General features: G+C 35.9%; 1 long non-coding RNA gene across 1 annotated transcript in view; it reads left to right on the top strand.

The window, feature by feature from the left end:
* The window catches only part of LOC117086167, a 92,742-nt gene extending 74,838 nt beyond the window's left edge, over window positions 1–17,904 (top strand). Inside the window, exon 3 of the long non-coding RNA XR_004438225.1 lies at window positions 17,508–17,904. This is a non-coding gene — a long non-coding RNA (uncharacterized LOC117086167). The remainder of the gene's footprint in view (window positions 1–17,507) is intronic.
* Window positions 17,905–24,972: the final 7,068 nt, after the last annotated feature.

Genomic DNA, 24,972 nt, shown 5'->3' with positions numbered 1-24,972 from the left:
ACCTAACTGTAGAAATTTAAAATGCAATCACTATTAGGGAAAGCCCTGTGCTAGAAGTAAACGTTTATTTACTTTTATTATGATCCATTATCTTCATCAAATGGCTTTTTATTATAAAGAGCCCATGTAAAGCACAGATTTACTGGAAAGTAAATTACAAAAGTATGAGCAGAATAAAATGTCAGATAGAAAAGTACCAAACTCCCTCATTTTCAGTTATTGTATAGGTTATATATTATATAAAATGTCATGTATATTATATATATAATGTAAAATGTCAGATTGAAAATTACCAAACTCAATCCTTTTCAGTTATTCTATAGGTTATATATTATATACAGTTATATGTCATACAGTTAGATATATAGGAATATATTTATTTATTTTTCATCATCACTCCAGTGACTTATCCTTCTATGATTCTACTGTCTTTCACAATGAGTACAGGTCTGTATTTCTTGGCTTCCTTACTATCAGTGTTTTCAACAAGTCATTATCAAATGAATGAATGAACCAATGTATACCAAAATACTAGAATATATATATTCTATCTCTCTGTATTTAGGATCTCTCTCTCTATATGTATGTGTATACACACACACACACACATATGTCTGTATCTATATCTATCTATTCTTTCTCTCTGTGTATATATATCCACCATGCCCAGCTAATTATGGTAGGGCAATGCATATCTATAAATATATGTGTGTATATATACGTTTATATATTTTATACATTTATATTCATCTTTATATATTTTCTCTATAGAGACAGAGAATATTCTAGTATAATGCATTTTATAATATTGTGCTTAAAAGCGATCATTGTATTTATTTATTTATTTATTTAATTTATTTTTTTTGAGACGGAGTCTGGCTCTGTCGCCCAGGCTGGAGTGCAGTGGCCGGATCTTCGCTCACTGCAAGCTCCGCCTCGCGTGTTCCTGCCATTCTCCTGCCTCAGCCTCCCGAGTAGCTGGGACTACGGGCGCCGCCACCTCGCCCGGATAGTTTTTTGTATTTTTTAGTAGAGACAGGGTTTCACCATGTTAGCCAAGATGGTCTCGATCTCCTGACCTCGTGATCCGCCCGTCTCGGCCTCCCAAAGTGCTGGGATTACAGGCTTGAGCCACCGCGCCCGGCCTATTGTATATATTTATAGGTATCTGAAAGTTACCTTAAACAGGACGATCTAGTTGAAAAGAAAAACAATAGATGAATATTGCGTTTGTTGGTGCTAAAAGAGTTGTTATTATTTATATATGTTGTAGTGATTTGTGAAACAGACATATAGGCATGTAATGTTGATGAGTTTTTTGTCTTTAAATTATGCCATCCTGAATTATTTGAATAACCATAAAAGAACAAATGAAATGCAGTATAACTTACTAATGGAGCTCTCCCACTTAATACACCTCATTAACCCACTGGGGATAAAATAAAAAATATCTAAGTCTGCTAAAATAGGAAAAGTCACAACAGAAACTGATAAATGTCTGAATGAAACTAAGTTTCATCTTTCCAGCTGGAGAGACCTATTCTGTGTTCACTTGGACAATGTGTAGAACCAGAGATCAATTAGGTCTATATCATAACTGAAAATGATGAAGTCTGGTAATTTTCTACCTAACATTTTGTTCTGCTGGTACATTTTGTAATTTACTTTCCAATAAATCTATGTTTTACATGGGCTCTTTATAATAACAGCCATTTGGTAAAGATAATGGGTCATAATAAAAGTAAATAGACATTTACATCTTCTAGCAATCTAAATAATACTGAATATCTTCATTTGTTTATGATCTTTCCTGTGACTTATCCTTCTAACCATGATTCTGGTGTCTGTCACAGTCAGTGCAGGTCTGTATGTCTTGGGTTTCTTACTGTCTATCAGCCTTTTCAACAAGTCGTTATAAAATGAATGAACGAATCAGTGTATACCAGATAGACTGTTACATTCGAAACACAAACATTTGTTTTAAATTGTTAATCTTTAGTAATTCCAAGAGTGGACATTTTAACTTCTGCCTTTTTCACAATAATCATCAAAATTAAAATAATTTTGAACTTAGAGGCCAACGCAGGCAGCTCACTTGAGGTTAAGAGTTTGAGACCAGCCTGGCAAACATGGTGAAACCCCATCTCTGCTAAAAAATACAAAATTAGCTAGGCATGGTGGCATGCACCTGTAATCCTAGCTACTTGGGAGGCTGTGGCATGAGAATCACTTGAACTCAGGAAGTGCAGGTTGCTGTGGGCCGAGATCGTGCCACTGCACTCCAGCCTGGGCAACAGAGCGAGACTCCATCTCAAAAAAAAAAAGGATACAGTGGAAAGTACTTTGAACTGTGAGTAGAGGATCCTGCATTCTAGTTTGTACTTTCTGTGGCCCTGTGATCTTGGACAGATCACTAAACTTGTCTAACCTTTAGTATCTTTACCCATTTTTAGAAAAGAAAGAAACAAAAAATACAGCAAATAATTATTAATGTACTTCTGTTTCTTAAACTCTAGTAAATTAACTAAAATTTTACCTAACGAATTATTCAGAGGCCCTTTTCAGAAATAAAGCTATTAGTTAATTCATTGCTTTATTGGTTCAGCAAGAATTTAGAAGGCCTACCTTACCCTGGGTCCTGGTTTTATATCTCTTCTAAATCAAAAGTAGGGGAAAGGGCTAGACACTGACTCCTCTGCACCTGTTGTATTCATGTTACTCCAAATCCTAAGGAACATGTCATTCCACTAGGTATTGCTACCATTGTCACCTTACTTGAGGGAAGCCAGGTGAGAGCCGCATGTACTGCACCACACGTTCTGGTTTCAGGGATGAAGTATGTTCTATGCAGACTTGTGAAACAAGTGATTTAACTGTGACACAGGTAAGTCAGGGTTTGCAGTTGCCGACCCTGTCAATAAGTCATTCAAATTAAAACTGATGTTGCATTCCTTCTTTCATTTTATACAGCCAATCTGATTTTAATAATTGGCCGGGACTCCAAAAATATTAAAATACCATCACAAAATGGTAAACGTTTAGAAGACTTTCAGGTTGAAATGAAACGTTGTTTTACTAAAATTAAAAAAAAAAAAAGATGTAATTAATGCTGAAGTAGTAAACAATCAGCCTTAAAGGCTCCGATTGTTTGGTATGGGATGACAGACTTGTTCTCTTTGGTCAGGTTAAACCCTCTGATGTCCTGCAGATGAGCGATTGGATAATTCTAATACTTCAGATTTCATTAACATGAGTATACCAGGAATAGACAATAAATTGGGTGGGGAGGAATTAGGAATCTTGACAAGTTTGGTTTTAAGACAGAGAATAAACTTATCTCACACAGATTTGCTGTACATTTATTCTTCAATGGCTTTGCAATGTGTAATGAACTTTTAAACCCTTAAAAGAAATGATTACAAAATCATGAAGTTACATAGCTCAGTAAGGTCACCTCACTTCACCGCATGGCTAGAAGATGTCATGTATCATTGCCCTTAATCACAAACCAGACTCCATTGGATTCTGTGGTTTGCTCAGAGGTCAGGTCTGTCATACACCTGATGTGGGATTCTTCTCCAGCACAGATGCATTCTATTTTATATTAATAATGAAATAACCCTGCCTAATAATAATAATGTAATACACAGATGCTCTAAGGAATTAAATGAACTGCTTACTGGTATACTCAGAACTCAAAGCATTTCAATGTACAGCTTTTCATTTGCCCTGTACCTATTTGTTATTTCCAAACACCTCATTCTCTGCAGTAGCACTTTAAAACACATTTATAATGAAATCCTGAGAAAGTAATTCATCAAATTGCAGTGTGAATTGGAAGAGGTTTTATAGCAGTTTTATTGGAAAGAAGAAGTTCAAAAAATCAGAATAAGTAGTACGTTCCAAAAAAAGAAAATCAACTTTCCTGCAAAAGAAATCTCAAAGCTCTTTAAAAACAATTGACTTAGCAAATGAGAAGGACATTGTCTGACGAGCTGTGGCTCACTCCAGGCCCCCGATGGTCAAAACGGCTCCACTGTGAGAATTGCAGCCTGCTGGTGTGGACATCAGGGTATAAATAAAATCCAAGGATTCTGAAAGGGTTTGGTCTCTTTCTTATGTTTCATTATTTATTTAACAAATGTTCAAATGTAGACTACACATCCCTTGGCCACAATTTTCCATAGATTAGCTTTTAATTTTCAGCCAGTGGTCTTACCTACTGCTGGTCTTAATATTGAAAGTAAACAGTGATTCTGATTGGAATGAAATGTTATGGCAATAGTTCATACTGGGATCACTTTCTGCAGATGTTTTCATTTTATTTTCTGTTTACTCAACCTTGCAGAGAAGCCAATATTAGTAACATACATGATATAATTCAGGATTTTTTTGACTGCAGAAACCATTTGAAAGGGTATCAACTTACATTGAAGGTTACATTTATGTAGCAAAATTGCATGGCCAATTTATGCAAAATGAAGGAAAATGATTAGCTTATATGTTTCACGAGGTATTTGTGTAACCACTCTCCATGTTTTGTGAAAATAACACTATGACTGTATTTCTACATATGCTTACAATGGAATTTAATGTTAATGACTAAATCTGTACTTATTTTAAATTCTAGAACTCACATTCTACCATTTGCAGAATAATCTCATTTAAGGTATGTGTTACTGGCAGATTTATAAACACTTATATTTTTTCTGACATGTTATTTTTCCACACTGTAATATTTCCACAAATTTCAAAATACAATGTCTATAGCAACTCTTTGACTCTCTACCAAAAAAGTCCAAAGTCCAAAATACAGTATTCCACAGCATACAACACCAATGTGCAATAATATAGAAGAAAAAAATCAATGCTTTAGTAAGCATATAGAGTTTGATTTCATTCATATTTTGCTCCCATTATGGAGGTGCTTTTATGATTTTATGGAAATGAAATGGAATAGTTTCATGCCACTAAGAATCTTTAAAATCATATTTTGTTATTTGTGTGAAATTTTTATCTAAACCAATAAACTCTCCAGTTAAGAGAAACTATATATGTATGTGTGTGTGAGAGACAGAGAGAGAAACAAAGCAAGAATAAAATATTTTCTTCTGTGACTAGCTATGAGTATTAACATTCACCTAAATATTTTTTTCTAAAGATCCACAACCAAGACGATAATACCATACAATTCATACTGACTTCTTAAAGATGCTCATTATTAAACCTACTATTTAAGCTGATTTGCAAAGTTATATTTTCACAAATATGTTTAAAAAAAAGTAAAAGCAAGACTATTTTCATATTCTCTGTTAGAAACACAAGTAGTAAGATTTTTTTCTTAAGTGTCTTTTTAATGAATGATTTTCTTTCATTTTTTTATTTTTTAGCAGACAGAATTTACGTGAATTTTATTCTGCAGTTCAGATAATTTTCTCTTTCTTAATAGGTAATTAGTCAAAAGTCATTTGAAACACTAGCGAATGAATAATGTTCCTTCTAAATCTCTCTTTTGAGATTATTAACTGTTTACTTACGAGTATAGATTACCTTTGTAATATTTCAGACCTCATTTAGCCTGCTATTTAACAACATCCATCATTGTTTTCAGAGTACTATTATAGCATTGTGATTCAATTTACAATTTTAAATAGTGTTATTTTCACACTTTTTCACCAAAGGCACTCAAAGACATAAAGAGAACTAAACAATTCATCAATTGCCTATGTCCATAATGATACAGTGATTATTCCAACTTTCTCATTTTTTCCTAGTTGATATCATTGTACACTAGTTCAGCTGTGTACAGAAAAAACGCACATCATATCTTTCTCCATTAGCAAACACTGCACAAAAAGGGTTACAGTTTATCTTTGTGAAGATTTCTCTTAGGAGCTTTTAAAAAAGTGTGAGCCTAGGCAGAAATGCATATAGCTATGATGTCTACTTTCATATTTGTAGCAAGATTCTGTTTAATGTACCTATTAGTGGGAGCTAAACAGTTTGAATGTTGAAAGGAAGGGGCATGCAATTGATGTATAGTTCAACAGTCAATGGAATGCAGAGCTCATTAAATAGAATACATTTTATATCACATCTTGAGTTGCAGATAATTCTGGAACCTTGCTGCTTACATATTTCCAACATAACTATGCCAGTTAAAAATAAAGAATTAAGTCTAAGTGCACAAAATCTTTAATCTCCTTCACGTAACTTACCACTCATTAAAACGTGGGCAACGGAAACTTTGAATTCGGCCTCAATATAATGTGATGATTTTATTTAAGGGAGAAATTGACTGATTTACAGTAGTTACGAATTATAGTCATTTTTAATGAGTTCAAATTATCTTCCAAAAGATGCGACATTACTGCAGATTCTGTGGTGCCAACATTTCTGCCCAAACACAGAGGAAAGGGATTGTTCAAAGTTGGCCCCAGGGGGAGTAAATTGGGTTCTTGCCTAGGGCACATATTTTGGAGAAGGCATGGAATTCAAGCACTTACTATAGGTATTGCTGTCCGTTTCATCTAATCACCTGCGGCTGTCTTTGCAGAGCTTCCAGGAGGCTGGAAGCTTCCAGGAGGCTGGAAGCTTAGAAGCTGCATCAAGACATCCTGACATGAGCTGGATACAGGGCGCCTCAGGGCAGCCTTGAAGCGGAGTGAAGGTTATTGTGGCTACATGAATAAAACTAGACAGAAAAACTGTCGGCAGCTTATATAAGGTGCAAGGTGATTCTTGGTGGTTTCAGGCATAAAATTTTTAGGGGAAGTGGTCGCACAGACATAGGATTAGATGTCTATCAAATCTAAGCTGACTTTTTCTCCCACAATTGCTATATTTATCTTTGCACTTAACAGTGTGGCAATGTTCATCTGTAAATTAATCTATTACTTATTACATATTCATGGATATTACATATCTACTGAAACAGGAAATTTCCTCTGACTCCTTCGCGGGCAGGAACTGGAATGTGAGCGCTGGAGCTAGCCAGCTGCTTTGGCACTGGCAGAGGCAAACTCCATTCACTTGAGCCCTCTGTGCTCAACCCCTAGCAGGAGGGAGTATGCAGGTGAGCAGGTACAGGAGCCGGGGAGAGCGCTTTTGGATGCTGGCAGAAATGAACTCCATAGTGGCCTCGTGGCAGCATCCAGGGGGGTGTCCATGACCCCTGAAGCCCCAGAATGCACATGTTATAGTGCTCTTTTAGCTCTGCCATGTCCGTGGACAGCTAAAGTGTTAACAGCTCAGCGAGCCCTCTGCCTTTTTGTGTGAGGTGGCTACTTTCTGCCAGCAAGGGCAGAGGGTCCGTGTGACAGCCTTTTGCATCCGCACCCGTGGTACTCGAGCTCTTGTTTGGTGTCCAGAAAAACTCAGGTTGCACAAATGAATTGAAGGGTGGTGAATGCAGAGGATTTTATTGCTGATGAAAGTGGCTCTCAGCAGGAAGGGGAGCTGGAAAGGAGATGGAGTGGGAAGGTGATCTTCCTCTGAAGTTTAGCGGTTTCCTGCCAGACTCTTATCTGAAGTCATGCTGTCAAGCTGTCCCTCTGAAGGCAAACTACTTCTCTCCAACATCCAACTGTAGTCTCTGACATCCAACTGCTTCTCCTCTTCTCTCTCTGCCAGCAGAGCCTGGGGTTTTTATGGACACCGGATGGGGAATAGGCTGGGCCATGGGTGGTTTTGGAAAAGGCAACATTCAAGTGGAAAACAGGAATGTATGTTCTCACTTTGGGCTGTGGTCCCGGGCTTGAGGTTGGGGCCCAGAATTTCCCAGTCTCCTGTCCCTATCACTGTTACATCTTACATATTCATGGATCCTAGGATCATGTATCCAGGTAATCCAGTACAGAACCAATCTAATCCAGAATGTTCACTGAAATTATTACCCTGTTATTGCTTTCAGTCTTCAAACAGGGTGCAGGTAACACATGTCATTTTTAAGTGGTTATTTTAATGGAAACATGCACTACATTGGAAATTACTATGTCAATTTCTGTTACTTTTAGAATTCATACGAATACAATAAATACAACACAACAACCTAATGTTATAATATCACTATAAGTTATCATAGGGAAGTAACTAATACTCAAAATCAAAGAAAACTTGATTTTTTTTTCAATGGTTTTTCTTCTGACTTTTAGTACCAATGTAATAGGTTCAAAGTAACACACACACACACACATACACACATAAGATATGGTGAGTTATTTCTTATCCCATAGCTCAGGGACCAGCTTTTGTAAACTTGGAGAAGGAAACTCTCTGTGGGTTTATGCAGAGTTAAAGGGCTTGTAAAGCTATCTTAAAAGGAACTTTGAAACTAACCATTCACATACCCAAGAAATGCAAGAATTTTCTCTGTAACATAGGTGTCGAAGTGTATTGGAGATGACAGTTGTACAGGCTTCCGGCTTGAGGAAAGCAGTTCTCCCCTGGAGCTAAGCATACATTTTTGTTGCTTTTGGGAAACAAAAAAAGAGAGATGGGGATAAAAGAGGTACTACTGTACCTGAGCTACACTGACTGAGCTGTTTCAGGGCTCAAGAGAAAGTTAAACGTACTACGGTGTGTTTCCCCTGCTGACCCTTTTATTTCTCTTTCTTAGGTAAATTAGAAATACAGAGTCATCTTTTCTTTCTGTTCCCTCTACCACCTAATTACTCTTTCTTTTTTTCTTTTTTTTTTCTTTTTTTTGAGACGGAGTCTCGCTCTGTTGCCCAGGCTGGAGTGCAATGGAGCTCACTGCAAGCTCCGCCTCTCGGGTTCCCGCCATTCTCCTGCCTCAGCCTCCCAAGTAGCTGGGACTACAGGCGCCCGGCTACACGCCCAGCTAATTTTTTGTATTTTTAGTACAGACGGGGTTTCACCATGTTAGCTAGATGGTCTCGATCTCCTGACCTTGTGATCTGCCCGCCTCGGCCTCCCAACACCTAATTACTCTAATAATTACTATGGTTTAATAGAAGGAATTAATTAGACCAGAGAAAACAACCAATTTCAGAGGTTATCATTTTTTTTTTTTTTTGACATGAGGAAAGAGATTGGTAAGGCATTGAAAATACAAATGTTTAACATCATAGTTTCTTGAAATAAAAACTCACATATCTAAAATTACTCACAAATATTCCAGGAAAAAATATATTACTATTCACTGTTTCAATCAAGCAGAAAGATCTGAATTTTGACAAATGCCAATGGCCTTAAGTGTCAGACTATGGCTTTTTGTTGAAAATTACTTATGTATTTGAAAAATTATAGATCCTAACAATCATACAGAAAAATAGTATAAACTAAATGTTTGCTACAGGCTAGGCACTTTATTAGGTATTTTCCACATATGACTTTATCAAATTCTCATAACAACCCTTTGAGATAGGCAATATTACAGTGTCTGCTTTTTAAAGATGAAAAATCTTGATCTCAATGAAGCGGAATACTTGCAAGTGGCTTTGAAGAAATGTACATTGTACAAACTTTTTGTGAAATTTCAAATGGCAGAACACTATCACCAGATTATGCATCAAGTTAAAATAAAACAACAGCAACAACAGAAAGACTCACTGGGATTTAAATATTCTTAAACATGGGAGGGAGGGAAAAGGCAAGTATCACTTTTGGAAAATGTAAGCAGAAATTAGGTAAAGAATGTAATAAGCATTACAATTAGCAACACTGGATTCAACACGCCAGTGCCATAAAAAAACAAACAAACAATTTCTTAAACAAAAATTATATTTATCAGAATATTTAAAAAATGATGTCAAAAAGCAGCAAGTATTTTGTAATAGGTTCATAATGTAGATGGGTAACAAACATGTTTACAAATACAACAAAGCTCAGGTTATTAATGTTAACCAATTACAGGGCCAAGCACTGCACATACCAGTACCACTTCATACGTTAGCAAAACATCCCAGGGAGAAATACTAAATGCAATCAGCAACTAATAATGAGCAAGGGAGAAAGAGAAACAAGCAGAGGAGAAGAAAGAGAAAACATGGCAGTTATGCTCTGCGTATGCACACACACGTGCCTGTGTGACCAGGGTGCTTTTAGAGATAAAGCAAAACTAATCCTCCAAAAAGGGCAGAACAACTCTACCAGAATTAATGGGTAGTAATAAAAGCTAATCTGTAGAAAGACAGCTGCATAACATGAACTAAAGGACTAAAGTATTCTTTAGTGGCTATATAAAAGTATTCGTGAGGGCTGGGAGTGGTGGCTCACACCTGTAATCCTAGCACTTTGGAGGCCGAGGTGGGCAGATCACAAGGTCAGGAGATCAAGACCATCCTGGCTAACACAGTGAAACCCCATCGCTACTAGAAATACAAAAAATTAGCCAGGCATGGTGGCGGGTGCCTGTAGTCCCACCGACTCGGGAGACTGAGGCAGGAGAATCACTTGAGGGGGAGGTTGCAGTTAGCCGAGATTGCACAACTGCGCTCCAGCCTGGGTGACAGAGCGAGACTCCATCTCAAAAAAAAAAAAAAAAAAAAGTATTTGTGAGACATTAGACGTAGACAACAAATGAAAATATAACTTTTATTAGAGAAATGAGGAAGTGTACAAGAAATGTTTTGAGTGCATACATTCACCTCTCTGTTTTACCTCTTCTGCTTCGTTTTAATAAAACAGCAGCCACATTAACTGTGAAACTGATTTTTTAAATTGTGAAAATTATAAATATATTTATATGATCACTACTAAATTAGAATGATCCCCAAAATTTCAGTGGCAAATATAAGTAAACAGAAAAAGAAAGGTGTTAGAAGCTCAGTTCACGTCTTATGTGCAAAATACATTAACTATGATTCATTGTATTGATTCCTCGGAGCTGTCTTAATATACACAACAGTGATCTCAACATTCATTCTGCTAAAGTCATTACTACCAATCAGGAGTCTGACAAAAATAAGATGATTATATATCGATGCATCTGGGCATCCCTTTTTGTGATTATCAAAAGAGCTCATAACTTAATGATATTCATCAGCCTGTGTTAAGTCCACAGGAGCTGTGTTCATTCTCTAACATCCAAACGGAGCCAGCTAAGTTCTTTTACTTTGGTGTTACTCGTGAAAAAGAGATAATTAATAAACTGATTTGCCCGGTATGTTAAAAACAATGACCATAAAAAGTCCTCAGATCTCTGCTTCTTACCACTTGATTATGTTTTATCATGAAAATGAAAATGATAATAAATAAGGTTGGCTTCATGGGAATTCAAAATTCACTAATTGTTTTCTACAACCATTAAAGTATAACAAAATGTTTGGTGCAAATAGACATATTATATTACAACTTTAAAATAGAGTATTATTTATATCATCGTTTGTCACAAAGTGAAAAGATGCATATTGTCAATCTTCAAGAATCCGTTCTTCTTTGATAAAGCTGCTGTGAAACATGAACTTAATCTTTAAAGACGTTTCAGTGGCAATCTGCTACAGTCTCAATGTTTGCCCCCTCCCTGGAACCTCCCAGATTTCAGGTGTTGAAATCCTAACTCTCAAGGTGATTGTGTTAAGAGGTGGGGCATTTGGGAGGTGATTAGGTCTTTAGGACCCCTTGTAAATGAGATTACTGCTTTCATAAAAGAACCTCAAGAAGCTCTATCACCCCTTCTACTGAGGACACAGCTAAAAGGCACTCTCTGTGAACTGGGAAGCAGACCCAGTACTAGACACTGAAGTTGGATTTCCAGAACTGTGAGAAATAAATTTATGCTTATTTATAAACCACACAGTTTATGGTATTTTGTTATAGCAGTCACAAATGGACTAAGAAATACACCATCATATCTCCTTTTCATTTTTAAAATTTTATTTATCATTTGTTATAGAGACAGAGTCTAGCTCTGTTTCCCAAGCTGGAGTGCAGTGGCACCATCATAGCTCACTACAATCTCCTAGGCTCAAGTGAACCTCCAGCCTCAGCCTTCCAAGTAGCTGGCACTAAAGGTGGGCGTCACCACCATGCCTATATAATTCACCATCATCCTTCTTCATGTTTTATATATCACACAAAATCCAATCAGGTAAATTAAAGAAAAGTCTTATGGGAGATGGTTCTTTAACATCTCAAAAGGCAGTGCTTATACAGCAAAAGATATGGACGTTAGACCCATTGAAGTTGGGTTCAAAATGTGTCTCCACACTTTGGAGATCTTGCGCAAATGAACATCAGTTTATTCAGTATTTCTTAAATTTTAAGAAATACTATGTGATTTCTTAATTATAAAATAAAAAGAAATAATATTTACATCTCATTCATTTAGCATTCAATGAATACTAATATCTAGAATGTGCCAAGACACAATTTTTGGTGCTAAGAGGACACAGTTTTGAACACGGCAAAATCCAGCCTCATGGAACTTATGATGTGGAGAAGAGGGACTGCATGTGTGTATGTGTATGTATGTATCTATATATACACACACACGTATATATACAAATATATACATATATATGTATGTGTATATATACATGCAGTATATGTGTGCGTACATGTATCTACATATACGTATATACGTATATATGTATACATACATATATACGTATATACGTATATGTAGATACATACACATGCACACGCATATACAGATATACACATATATACACACATGCGCACACACACATATACTGCATGTATATATATACACACACACAATTTGCATATTTATAATGTTAGAGATGAATGTAATGAAGAAGTCAGTGATGAGAGTATGCACAGGTGTTACATACTATGTTTAAATTCTCTACAAATATTAATACTGTTGTGTTCTTTTATCCTTTCCTTTTCATTTCTCTCTTCCAAGGCTCATAATTGAGATCACATGCACACCCACAAGCTGGATGCTGACTGTGACTATTTCAGTGGGTTGCACTGTATTTTAAGAGTATTTTCCTTAGGCTAATTTTGTTCCTCTGTAAATATTTTGCCATTCTATTTATTGTTGCTCAAGTATATTGAGTTTAAAAGCATACTGTGGTTTTATATCCTCCTTTCCATGTTTACGGATATTCCTCCCTCAATACCTTAGTGTGTGTATGTGAAGGTGTGTAGTTTGTGATTTTCATAAATTAGTTGAATTTTGCACAAGAGAATTAACTTTTACTTCCTAAACAATATTTCCTGTTCTATTAATGTCATTTTCTTTCTCTTAAACAATGATGCTTATCTTTCACAATGGTCCTCTTAATTTTTTTCCCAAATTTTATCTTTGCTTTTTTAAAATTGTTATTGATGACAGCAACCACAATTCTTAATCGCCTGAGTTTGCAACGTTAGAAGCCAACATAGAGTTGATATAATTATAAGAAAAATTCAAACATTATCACTCATTTTAAACTTCATTATTGTGAAGATTAAATTATATATGTGTGTGTGTGTGTATGTGTGTGTGTGTGTATATATATATATATATATATAAAATTAGAACAGAGAGGGAGACATAATAGGTGCTCAATAAATCTTAATTGCCATCTTTTCTCTACTATCTGAGCTCTTGCAATAGCTTTCCAACTTGGTTTTCTATCTTCTAACTATCACAGGTCACCTTTCTAAAATATGGATGTAGTCTTATTACTTCCTTTAATGTTTCTTTATCATTTTATCTTAGACCACAAAGTTTTTAGCTGGAGAGTCACTTCCAGGTGAAATTATTACCACCCTCACTGCCCATTTCCTGTGTTCCTATCGTGATAATGCTGTATTACAAATTATCTATTCATTTTATTTCCCTCATTACATTGTGAGCTGCTCATAACAGGGAACAAAATTAACTCACTTAGTAGGTACTCAGTAAACATTTGGTAAATGAGGGGCCAGTTGATTGATTGGAATGAGTCATATGTGTGCCATGAATTTAAAAAAAAAAAAAAGTTTTGAATAACCTGTTTGGTCGAAAGTCTCTTTTTGCCCAAAATTACTTGTTTAAACAGCATATTTTCAGGAAATACTTTGATAGTTTAAGATGTGTTTGCTCTAACATACTATCTTTCATATCTTCGTGCAGGAGTAATTTTTTTTTTTTAGACGGAGTCTTGCTCTGTCGCCCAAGCTGAAGTGGAGTGTGTCAGTCATGACTCACTGAAGCCTCCGCCTCCTGGGTTCAAATGAGTCTACTGCCTTAGCCTCTCAAGTAGCTGGAATTACAGTTGCACACCACCACACCTGGCCAATTTTTATATTTTTAGTAGAGACAGGGTTTCACCATGTTAGCCAGGCTGGTCTCAAACTCCTGACCTCAAGTGGTCTGCCTGTCTCGGACTTCCAAAGTGCTAGGATTACAGGTGTGAGCCACCATGCTCGGCAGCAGAAGTCATTTTTAACAAGCGTTATCATCCTGCTTTCCTAACCTCTCCCTATTTTCCTAATAGATACACGGCCTTCAAAAGCACATACAAAATCTTTCCCAAGTGCTGCTTTGCCACATTCTCATTTAATTTACACTTCTTCCCCTATAAAGAGCAAAATCCTCACACCAGCATTTAAGTACCTTCCCAGCACGGTGCTCTGTTTTCTTGAGATCGTGATCTGCTATGACCCTCAACTCCAGGATTTCCTCACTAGTGACTGTCCACCCAAAATACACCCTGCTTATGTCTTCCTCCAACGTCTGATGTATGCTCTTCCTCATGCATTAGTATGGCAGATGTGAGGCTGGGCCACCCATGTCTTCCTTCAAGTAAGGACTTGCTGTCTATCCGTGGTGTGGTCAGCAACAGTCTCAAAAACTTCATGGACAGCCTCAGTGCAGAAGGCCACCTAGACCAAGGTCAAGTCCTTTACACTCCTGGTGATCAACCCAGGAAGAGTCTAAAGATCCATTTTGGCCTAATGCAAGATGCTGTGATGGGACATGCAGGTTCCTGAAATCCTGCTGGATTGGCTGAGGCTTTGTCAGGCTCATACCATGGTTTGACTCCTCCCACTGTCCAATGCTGCTTAAGTGTGCATTCCAAATAAACATCCTGAGCCCCCAAATCCATCTAAGCCTCTGCTTCCAGAGAACCCAACTGACAACAAATGGTCTTCTGTACCTTCTCTTCTGCCTGCATCATCCATCAGTTCACAGCCAAATCACATTTTCCAGGTCTCACTTGACCAACATGGCCCGAGTCTGACCTATTCTAGTCTACCCTTTACAAGCACTTCCTACCTTCCAATTAATTTTGAAAAACAGTTTATTTTATGGTTAGTAACCTTTATCTCTCTCTCTCTCTCTCTCTCTCTGTGTGTGTGTGTGTGTGTGTGTGTGTGTGTGTGTGTGTGTCTTTCCCTTATCAATTGAAGCTGTTCTACTAACTTCTTAGAGTTGGAATCAACTCATTCTTTTCCTTTCTATCCATAGCATGATAGGTACTTCTAAGGAAGAAGTACCTAACATTTACTGAATGGAAAGTACCATATTTTAGAAAACACATACGTTCATGATTGCTATTTGGTTCCCCCCACTTTCGTATCAGTCATTTCTAAGATAATTTGGTTAATCTTAATTTGAAAAAGAAAATAGAGCAACTTTCTCTCTATATTTTTTACTCTATACAATTTGAGTGATGCACTTTTCTGGAACTCTGGTAAGGGAAAACATTTAGAGTTTAGAACTATTTTACATTCTTGTTTCAATATTTGCATATAATCTAAAGCATGATTTTTAAAATCCCAGAACCAGGGGTAAAATGAAATGCCTATGAATGTGAAATCAGCAGTAAATAATGTACTAAAATGAAGTCTAAACAAAACACCAGCAAACACACCAATATCTCCAAATTATATTTAACGGAATCGATTCTGTTTGGTTGTGATGTGGCAAGTCAAATTCAGGGCTATACTCAAAGTATGTGTTAAGTTACTAGATAAAGATATTTCAGGTGGCTGTTATTATGAATAAGAAAGAGACACTTAACTCCCAAGTAATAAATCTCACCCTCAAAGAGATGAGATGGTTCACTAATTGCTTCTAACAGAAACCAGCAACTTTTTTCTTTGCTGTTTCTATGAAAACATGGAAGATCAAGGGAAATCTTTATTTAGATGTTTGATTCTCACTCAATTCCTTTAAAGCTTTCAGTTAAATATAGAAATTGTGATGTAAGTTGGTATACATTGAAACCTTAAAAATGTTTGCAAGAATCCTGGCTTCTACATATATACATGAAATTAAATTAAAAACCTCTTGAAAATAATACAAATGTGTGTACTCAGAAATGAAAATCTACTTCAACTCCTTGCATGTCCTTCTGTTGAGTAGAACACTACTGTGCTCCAGCTGTGGGAAGTTTCTTTTATTCTTTTTAGAGTTGAAATGCACACACACATGCTTTTTGTCCTTGAAACTCTGTCTCTGATTGCATGTTGTTGAGGAAATAGGAAGTTTTTGGCATTTTTAAAACTGTTGCCTTTTTTCTTCCTTGCTATTTAGAATAGTGTGATATTTGCATTAAACCTTTCTCCTTTTAAGATTAGAAAACTAATATATAATTTTAATCCTTTGGATACCACTTTCTTGCATGGAAAAATAGGTTTTTGTATGAGATCTATAGTTTGCAGATAACCTGTGTGTTCATTTCTTTCTATAAAATACTCTTACTTCAAGGCAAGATAAGCTTAAAAATGTGCTTAATGGGATAACTGATCAGCTGTTGGTCGTTTTATGGCAGAACTGCATTTGTATTGGCAATCACTTATTCACACACAAAATTAAAGCTTAAACTAGAATCTGAAAGCTGTGATGAAAAGCCCACCTCAATCTTTTGAGCATATAGAAGAAAAATTTATTTGTTCTCCATTGACACTTTGTCTTTGGAAAAGGAGTAAGGGTCCAGAAATAAGCTAAAATAATAAATATATTTGATATAGTATTCTATGTAAGAGACTCTCAAAAGATAGATATTTTTGTTACCGTCACAAACAGTATACCATGTTTTCTAAAATACTTTATCTGAATGTTGTAGTCCAGAGGAAGGGGAATTTCCCCTGAGATAAGAGCAAACACACTCTTTGAAAGTAATCCCAGGTAGGAGGATTAGAAAGATAACTTGAAGCTTCATTTCTTTTTTCTTATCGCATCTTTGCTCCCTCACAGGAGTATGTGATAAGTTCTGTTTAAAATAACACCATACTGGAGCTGCACAAACTAAAGCAAAATTTCTGCCCAACTTGTTTTGGGCAATAGGGAAAGAGAGACTGTCCCTCACTCACTCTTGGAAAGTTTGTTATATAGGAGACTGACATGCCCTGTTTTTTTTTTTTGTTTTGTTTTTTGACTATGTGTTTGAAGCCGGAAAGAGTGGGGCGCAGTCATTTTGAAGTGGGTGATTTGAATGCTTTAGCAGAGCAAAGGTGTGTTTTGTTGTAAATCATACCAGGAAAGGTACAATAATTCCACAATAGCCAGGATTTTTCAGTATGTAAGACATAGCATTAAGGTAGGAGAGGGTGGGTAAAAGATACATCTCATCCTTCATGCTCAATATTCTCTTCTTTAGAAAGAGCAGCAACTGGATGGCACAGAATGAGTTCTGAGGTTTACATCAGAAAATGGCCCTGAACCAGAGCCAAGGCTGGCCTGGGAGCTGGCGGAGATCCTGAGCCTCACACTTTTATTTGTGAAGTAGGATGCTGACTCTATTGTTGGTTTTGTTTTGAGGTTTGTTGCTCAAATCAAGCAATACACATGAGGGAATTTACTGACATTGTTTTAAAAAGCAAAGTTAATGTATGATGATGCAGTGGAGTGACGCATGAATGGTATTATAAATATTTTAAAAATACAAAAGTAATTAGAGTATACGTGGATGTTAATGAAAATAAAATTTCACTGAGAATAAGAATCTTCGTAAACATCAGTTGATATTAAAACTTTATTGCTTTTAAAGGAGTCTGAAGTGTTCTTTTGTTAAGGTTAATGCATTAAAATGGGGTACAGCATAACATTAATCTAGACAACACAAATTTTAGTATGTGTGATTATTTTATAAGCTCTTGGTTGAAATAAATGTTTTTATCTACATGGGAAAACTGAATAGATTACAAGAAAGAGAAATTTCAGATGTCAAATATGTGGGAAACTTAATGTCATTTTATTAACTAGAGATAGAAAATGAGGTACATTAGTCTTAGACACTATTTACAGCAGTTAATTGCTAAGTCGCCAAAACAATCTATTCTGCAATGACCTTACTTTTAAAGTAGTTCCATGGCATGAACTCAAGGACATTACTGCAGCAAGGTTCTTAACAAATCAGTCATATTCATTGCATTTAATAATCTATTAGGCGCCTTCACTAGAGCAAACAACCAGCATTTCTTTTAAATTCTTCCATAATTCAGATTTTATCAATGTGGACTAACCCTGTGGTCAATTAAATCTGAAGTAGTGCAGTTTTTATGTTTTCTGAATATACTGGGCCTGAAAGCAAATATTATTTTATGATATGTTAATAACGCAAGGAATTTTACTAGTAATATTTAGTGGAGCATAAAGGTACCTAAGGCTTTATCTATTTGCACAGTAGCAGAACGGATCTGAGAATGATTCCAACCATAACTCTTAGTCAAACACATTAGCACAGTCCATTTACACAGAATGCTCAGTACAGACCTAAGAATGTTCTTTAAAGTTACAGTTGGAATATTTCTCCAAAATGTCCTTATAAATGTGTATATACATGCCAAGTCTGAACTACGAATTACAAATCATAATATGTGGCTCTAATTTGTTATCATCTGAAAAAAAAGTCTAATTTGTAACAGAACCAAAGTTTTGTTTCAACCCAAACTCCTGAGGGCCAGTTCAAAAGAATGGGAAGCTCAGTGTTTCCCTGAAATTATTGACCATCCATTTTAAAACATCAAAATATTCTGAAAAATGTCTGTAGTGGTCTCAACATCTTATTTAGTTTAGAATCTTGGTAGGCAAACATAAGTGCCAAAATGCTCCAGTTAGAATGCAGGGCATAAATAGAATTACTCTTAATGATGCAAAGTACAAATAAATCCCTACAAAATAAAAAGAAATTTATGCCTTTTATTTGTAGCTTATGGATACCTGAAAGCTATTTTACTTTGCTTCCTAGTTTCTTTTTCCTTCTGTAACTTCATACATTCCGTATATAAAATGGTTTTCTATTACCTGTGTGATTCTTTCATTAAGATCAAGATCTCTCTTTTTTGTTGTTGTTCAAAACTTGCATGCTGCTATCCATAGTGAAGCAACTGATAAATGTAGCTTTTACATAAGATTATTATAGTATCAAAAATGTAAATCAATTTTTGTTCTAAATTATTATAAATATACTCACTTAGTCTCTGGTAATCTTCTGCCCTCATGTTTACAGAGACCAGGATATAAAAACTTTTAAGAGTTTTGATGAATTTATGAAATTTAAGTTACTTTAATTTAATCTATTTTAATTTAAATGTCATCATGGACATAGCCATTTGGTTTATTTCTGGCAGTGAGTTCAAAATGAAAAAGCTTTGAGAAAATAATATTTAAAGGAGAAGTATCATGCTCCATGAATTTAAAGATCAAACTGTATTGCACCCAATGTTGTTTTAGATATTAAGTATATAATGTGGGATTATACCACATATTGCATTACTCAAATCTTAAGGAAAAAAAAGGTTGCCATCTAAAATGTGAATATAACATAAGTACATTTTTCTTGGAGGAGAGGATAAACTTGTAAGATCAGCATTACATTGAATCTAAAAAAATAGAAAAATTTACTTAGAGATTATTTGAATCTTATTTTAAGCATGTCTTTCCATGCTTATAACAAGCATCTTTTTCATTATATAGTTTCATTATTTAAAAAAAAAAAAAAAAAAGCCTAAGTCCCTGGCAATCGCCTTTTGTTTAAAGAAAATTCCCTGGGAGGTGTGGACAGAACTTAAAAATCAGAGTCAATTTCTTCTTAATTCAGAGGTAGAGAGAGGATAGGGCATAGTGAGGAACAGGCTTCAAAAGGAACCAAAGCATGAAAGAAAGTCACCTTGTTAGCTGACAGAGAAGTGTGCTTGCCTTGGGGATGGAAGCTTTCTTGAATATTCCTGTTTTAAATGGACAGTATAAACCACACCATCATTACCTATAGGCAGGTCCTTGATGAATCTATCCAAGATATGTCAGACAAACGACACGACTGCTGGACTTGCTTCTTCTTTGGTCACAAAAACCAGATAAGTGAAACATGCACATTTTTGGTGATTCGAATATTACGATGGAAACTGGCCTTAAAGGGGTCAGGAAACAAACAGAGGACCTTAAGTGACAAATACACTCCTGCTTGCTTTTCCAGCTTCTCTGTATGCTCCCATGTTACAACAGAAATCAAAACCTGTTCACTGATTTTTCTTTTAAAAGTACATGAGGAAGACATGTGGATATTTGTCTTCAAGGCTCAATTAAACATTCAGATTCCTCCAAATTAAAACCATCTCACATATCAACCTCACCTTTAAACAATTAAACAATGTTAATTGTTAATATACTGTACTTGTTTGAGAACTGTGTAGTTTATTTTGTAAGTTATATATAACCTTCTTGCTTTTTGAAAATTTCCATTATGCTGGACTAAATAGTCATAATGTTCTAAGAAAGGAAACTTTGAGTTGCATATTACTTGCCCTTCAAGTAGCATCTTTAATTACATGATTTACCAAGTCATACCAACATTTTTCTACGTGGTTCATATATGCTCTGGTCTATGTCGATCAAGGTTACTCAAGGGCCTCATCTTTTTTTCTCCTGTACTGTTACCATTATTTTCTTATCTGACTTTCCTTACTTTTCCCCATTGCCCTCCTTCCCTACAAGTTTCTACCAAACTTTACCTTACCACGTGGTTTCAGCATCTTGAAGACTGTTTGCTCAAGACATGGTTATTCCTCCAAATAACTTACAAGGAGACACAGGCACAGAGGCACAGAGACACAGTCAGACAGACAGACAGACAGACAGAGACCAAAAAGAACATCCTAATTTAAGTCCTGCTACAAGACAGGCAAGCATGGTGGTGAGGAAGAGCCTACATGGCGGGTCGGGGCAGGGGCAATTAACTTTGTTTTGCTTTGAAAATTTGTGAGAAGTAACAGCTAAATTATGATTTGAGTAACAGGGTAGATTTAGCAAGATATTCCCTCCTTTGGCAATATGTAGTGATGTGGAAGAAAGCTTGTCTAGACCCTGGAAGGCTCAGATGAGAGAGAACATATATGTTTGTGGATTTCGAAGAGTTTCATGTGGCCACACCTAAGAGAGTGCAAGGGAGAATGGATCAGGGCTGGCCAGGCTGGAGTCAAAGCAAGGGAGCAGATGATGACACCCCGTTCTGAAATGGTGGAAAGGGGTAAGAGAAAATTGGATGAATTCAAGGGAGATAAATTGTCTCGGCATGACTTTCTGAATATGTAGTGTTAGGTGGGTGAGGGTGCCTCCCAGGGCTCTGCCCAGGACACTTACGTGAATGAATAGTAAGTAGCACCTTTCCCTGATTCAGATAAGCCAGAGGGAAGAAAAGGATGGGGGTGGGGTGGGGAAGATGCTTGTTCAAACTCAAACAGTATCTCTTTATCACTTCTGAGTTTGCCTGTCTTTTCCTTAAAATTATTTCAGGCAGAGAGCTTCCCATTATCCTGCCAAAATACCCATGTTCTTCAAGTTGCTTGCTACTTCTGCTATTGTTAGACATATATTCTTAGTCTCTCTCCTGTGAAGAAATAAGCAAGAGAGACCCAGTTCCTTAGAGAAAGTAACTTTCAACTTGAAACCTGGAAACTCTTATCATTTTAGTTTGATTTCATCTTCAAGCCTTCACTTCATTTAAAGATGGAATCCAGTGAAAAGTGGGAAGAGGTCGTAAGCTGCATTCTTAGCAAGTTCTACTCCCAATGGTTTTCACATCTCAGCCTGAAAGTTGGAAACTATAGACCAGAGCTGTGGCCGGGACATGCATAATAGGTGCTGGACAAGTATTTCAAAATTAGCCAGGCTTGGTGGCGGCACACACCTGTAGTCCCAGCCTCCTACTTAGGAGGCTGAGGTGGAAGGATCACTTGAGGCCAGGAGTTCAAGACCAGCTTGGGCAACATAGCATACCCAGTGTCTACCAAATAAAAAAAAAAAAATTAGCCAGTCATGGTGGCACACACCTGTAGTCCCAGCTACTCAGGAGGCTGAGGCAGGAAGATCACTGGAGCCTAGGAGGTGGAGGCTGCAGTGAGCTATGATCACTTCACTGCACTCCAGTCTGGGTAACAAAGTGAGAAAAATAATACATGTTAAATATTTTAAAATTATTAAAATATTAAATATGTGTCCAGCAACTATTAAAAATATTAAGTATTTGCCCAAAAGACTTAATATATGATTAATTTATATATGTATTATTAAAATAATAATGATTAAAATAAATACATAAATTTATTTTAAAATAACAAATCTTTTTTTGTTGTTGTTGTTGTTGTTGTTGTTGTTGTTGTTGTTGAGACGGAGTCTCGCTCTGTCGCCCAGGCTGGAGTGCAGTGGCCGGATCTCAGCTCACTGCAAGCTCCGCCTCTCGGGTTCCCGCCATTCTCCCGCCTCAGCCTCCCGAGTAGCTGGGACTACAGGCGCCCGCCATCTCGCCCGGCTAGTTTTTTGTATTTTTTTAGTAGAGACGGGGTTTCACCGTGTTAGCCAGGAGGGTCTCGATCTCCTGACCTCGTGATCCGCCCGTCTCGGCCTCCCAAAGTGCTGGGATTACAGGCTTGAGCCACCGCGCCCGGCCTTAAAATAACAAATCTTAAAAATAGGGTTGGACAAATATTTCTTTAGTCAATGAAAGAATAATCTATTGTTGGTTGAATACTGTTTAAATCAAATTACACAGTACTGAAGAAAAATAGACATAGATGTTTATCCGATTAAAATAAATTCTTGTTCTCAAAAATTTAATCTATACAATTTACACCTTGCATATTTTGCCAAAAAAAAAGTCCTATCTTGTAGCTAGTACTCAAAGGGTCATTGAAATGGGATCACTACAGAGATTGCTCCTATATACTAGAAGCTCCCCTGTAAGTTTTTTGATCTTTACTAGCTTTTTTGCCCAAAGAATTTGTGAGCTTTTGTCGACACAGGTTAAAACAAAGAGCTGTCCTAGTGGTTGATAGTTCTTTGATATATGATTGTGCTTTTTTGTAGAAAGAACTCAGACATCTTTGTCAGAATCATGTATTAACATATATGCTATTATCTAAATGTTTGATATAAATTGGATTTTATGTTTCCCACATTAAAACATTAAAGAAAGAGAAACTCCTGCAGTCAAAATTTAATATTATATGTCATTAATTTTTCAATCCTCTAATTCAGTCTGTTAATATGACAAAAGCCAACAGGAGAGTTCTCTGATATTTTTGTGACTTTTTGGTGAAAGTATTTTGTCATTTTCAATCATAGGATTGATATAGCAACAATCTAACTAGACAAAAATTCCAAAACTTATAATCGCTGACTCAGTTTTATTCCTTACTTCAAACCAATATAATCACTGGATGGAAAAATTCAATTAGGAAAAATGCAAAAAAGATAGAAAATAAACATGACAATAAATTATTAGTATTATGCAATGCAACTTTTACTTTGAAAAACAAGTATTACATTGAAAATACTGAAGTATTTGAGATTTTGCTAAGACAGTTATAAAATATTCTGATATGAATACAAATATATGGAAGGTATTATTTTAAATTATTTCTGCTAATTTCTTTCATTATATCAGCAACAGATAATTAATTTTTCAAATTAAAGCTAATTTAAAACTTTTTGAAGAGTAGTATGAGACAATACTACTTAGTACTCAGCACAGACGATGAAACAAGTAAAAAAATGCAAGCTAATGATTCTACTATCAACATTTTACAGAATATTCTACATTTTGCATTAAATTAATATTCATATAGGTAATGTTAAGACTTATATTTTCAAGTATTATTTTTCCACGTAGTGCTTTTATATACAACTGCTTTTTCCCCAGACTAAAAAACAAAAAAGTATCTTCCCATAATTTAAAGAAGTAAACTTTCATCTTTTTCATGAAGCCCTTTCAAACTGACCAGAGGAAAGCTATTAGGTTCTCAGGTGTGTGTGTGTGTGTGTGTGTGTGTGTGTGTGTGTGTGTGTGTTCTTTCTTAAGAATTACAGCCCTAGTAATTCATCTGCTTGTATCTGTACATACTTTCTCATTCTATAAAACACTGACATCTAAATTTACCATCCTTTTATATTGTAGTTTAACGTTGCTCTATAAGGTGTATATATATTGTGAGATTCTACTGGTCTTCCTGTTTTAAATAACACCTTCCTAACAGGTAAGGATGCCTTCCCCAGTAAAGCCTAGCACAATGCACAACGTCCTAGGAAACCAAATACCCATTCTCCCTGTCCCATTTTAATGATATGGCCACAAACAAACAAACAAAAAAGGATATCCCTATACATTCTATATTCATTTTGTTTATTCTTCCTTTCCCAGTGTGATAGATTGTGAACCTCCTTACTTAAAGATAAGAGATATGGGATCTCTGAAATGAAACATCCGTGGATCAATTAAGGCTATTTAGCTTAATGGTGAAAAAGTAGTAAATGAGCTCAGGGACATTTAAGGGGCAGTTTCATGGCTTAGATTCTACTTAGATTGCCTCATTTCAATCGTCCTGGCTAGCACTAAGAATTATGTGACAAGGAAGGATTTTCTTAACTTCATCACATGTTGTAATAAGAACTTACAACTTTTGCAGGTTTTAGATACTTTATAATAATGTGTCTTGCCTATATTAGGTATTCAATATTTGTTGAATTGCATTAAATATTGCACACAGACAACATCTGTTGATGGCTTCATTCAAGTTCCTAAATTCTAAAGTGAGTATTCATCATTAACAATTTTGCTGGATATATTTTTT

This window comes from Trachypithecus francoisi, unplaced genomic scaffold (genome assembly GCF_009764315.1).
Source record: "Trachypithecus francoisi isolate TF-2019V2 unplaced genomic scaffold, Tfra_2.0 Lachesis_group1, whole genome shotgun sequence".
Lineage (NCBI taxonomy): Eukaryota > Metazoa > Chordata > Mammalia > Primates > Cercopithecidae > Trachypithecus > Trachypithecus francoisi.
Note: the sequence above shows the minus strand (reverse complement) of the source record. Positions and strands in the feature narration are given on the sequence as shown.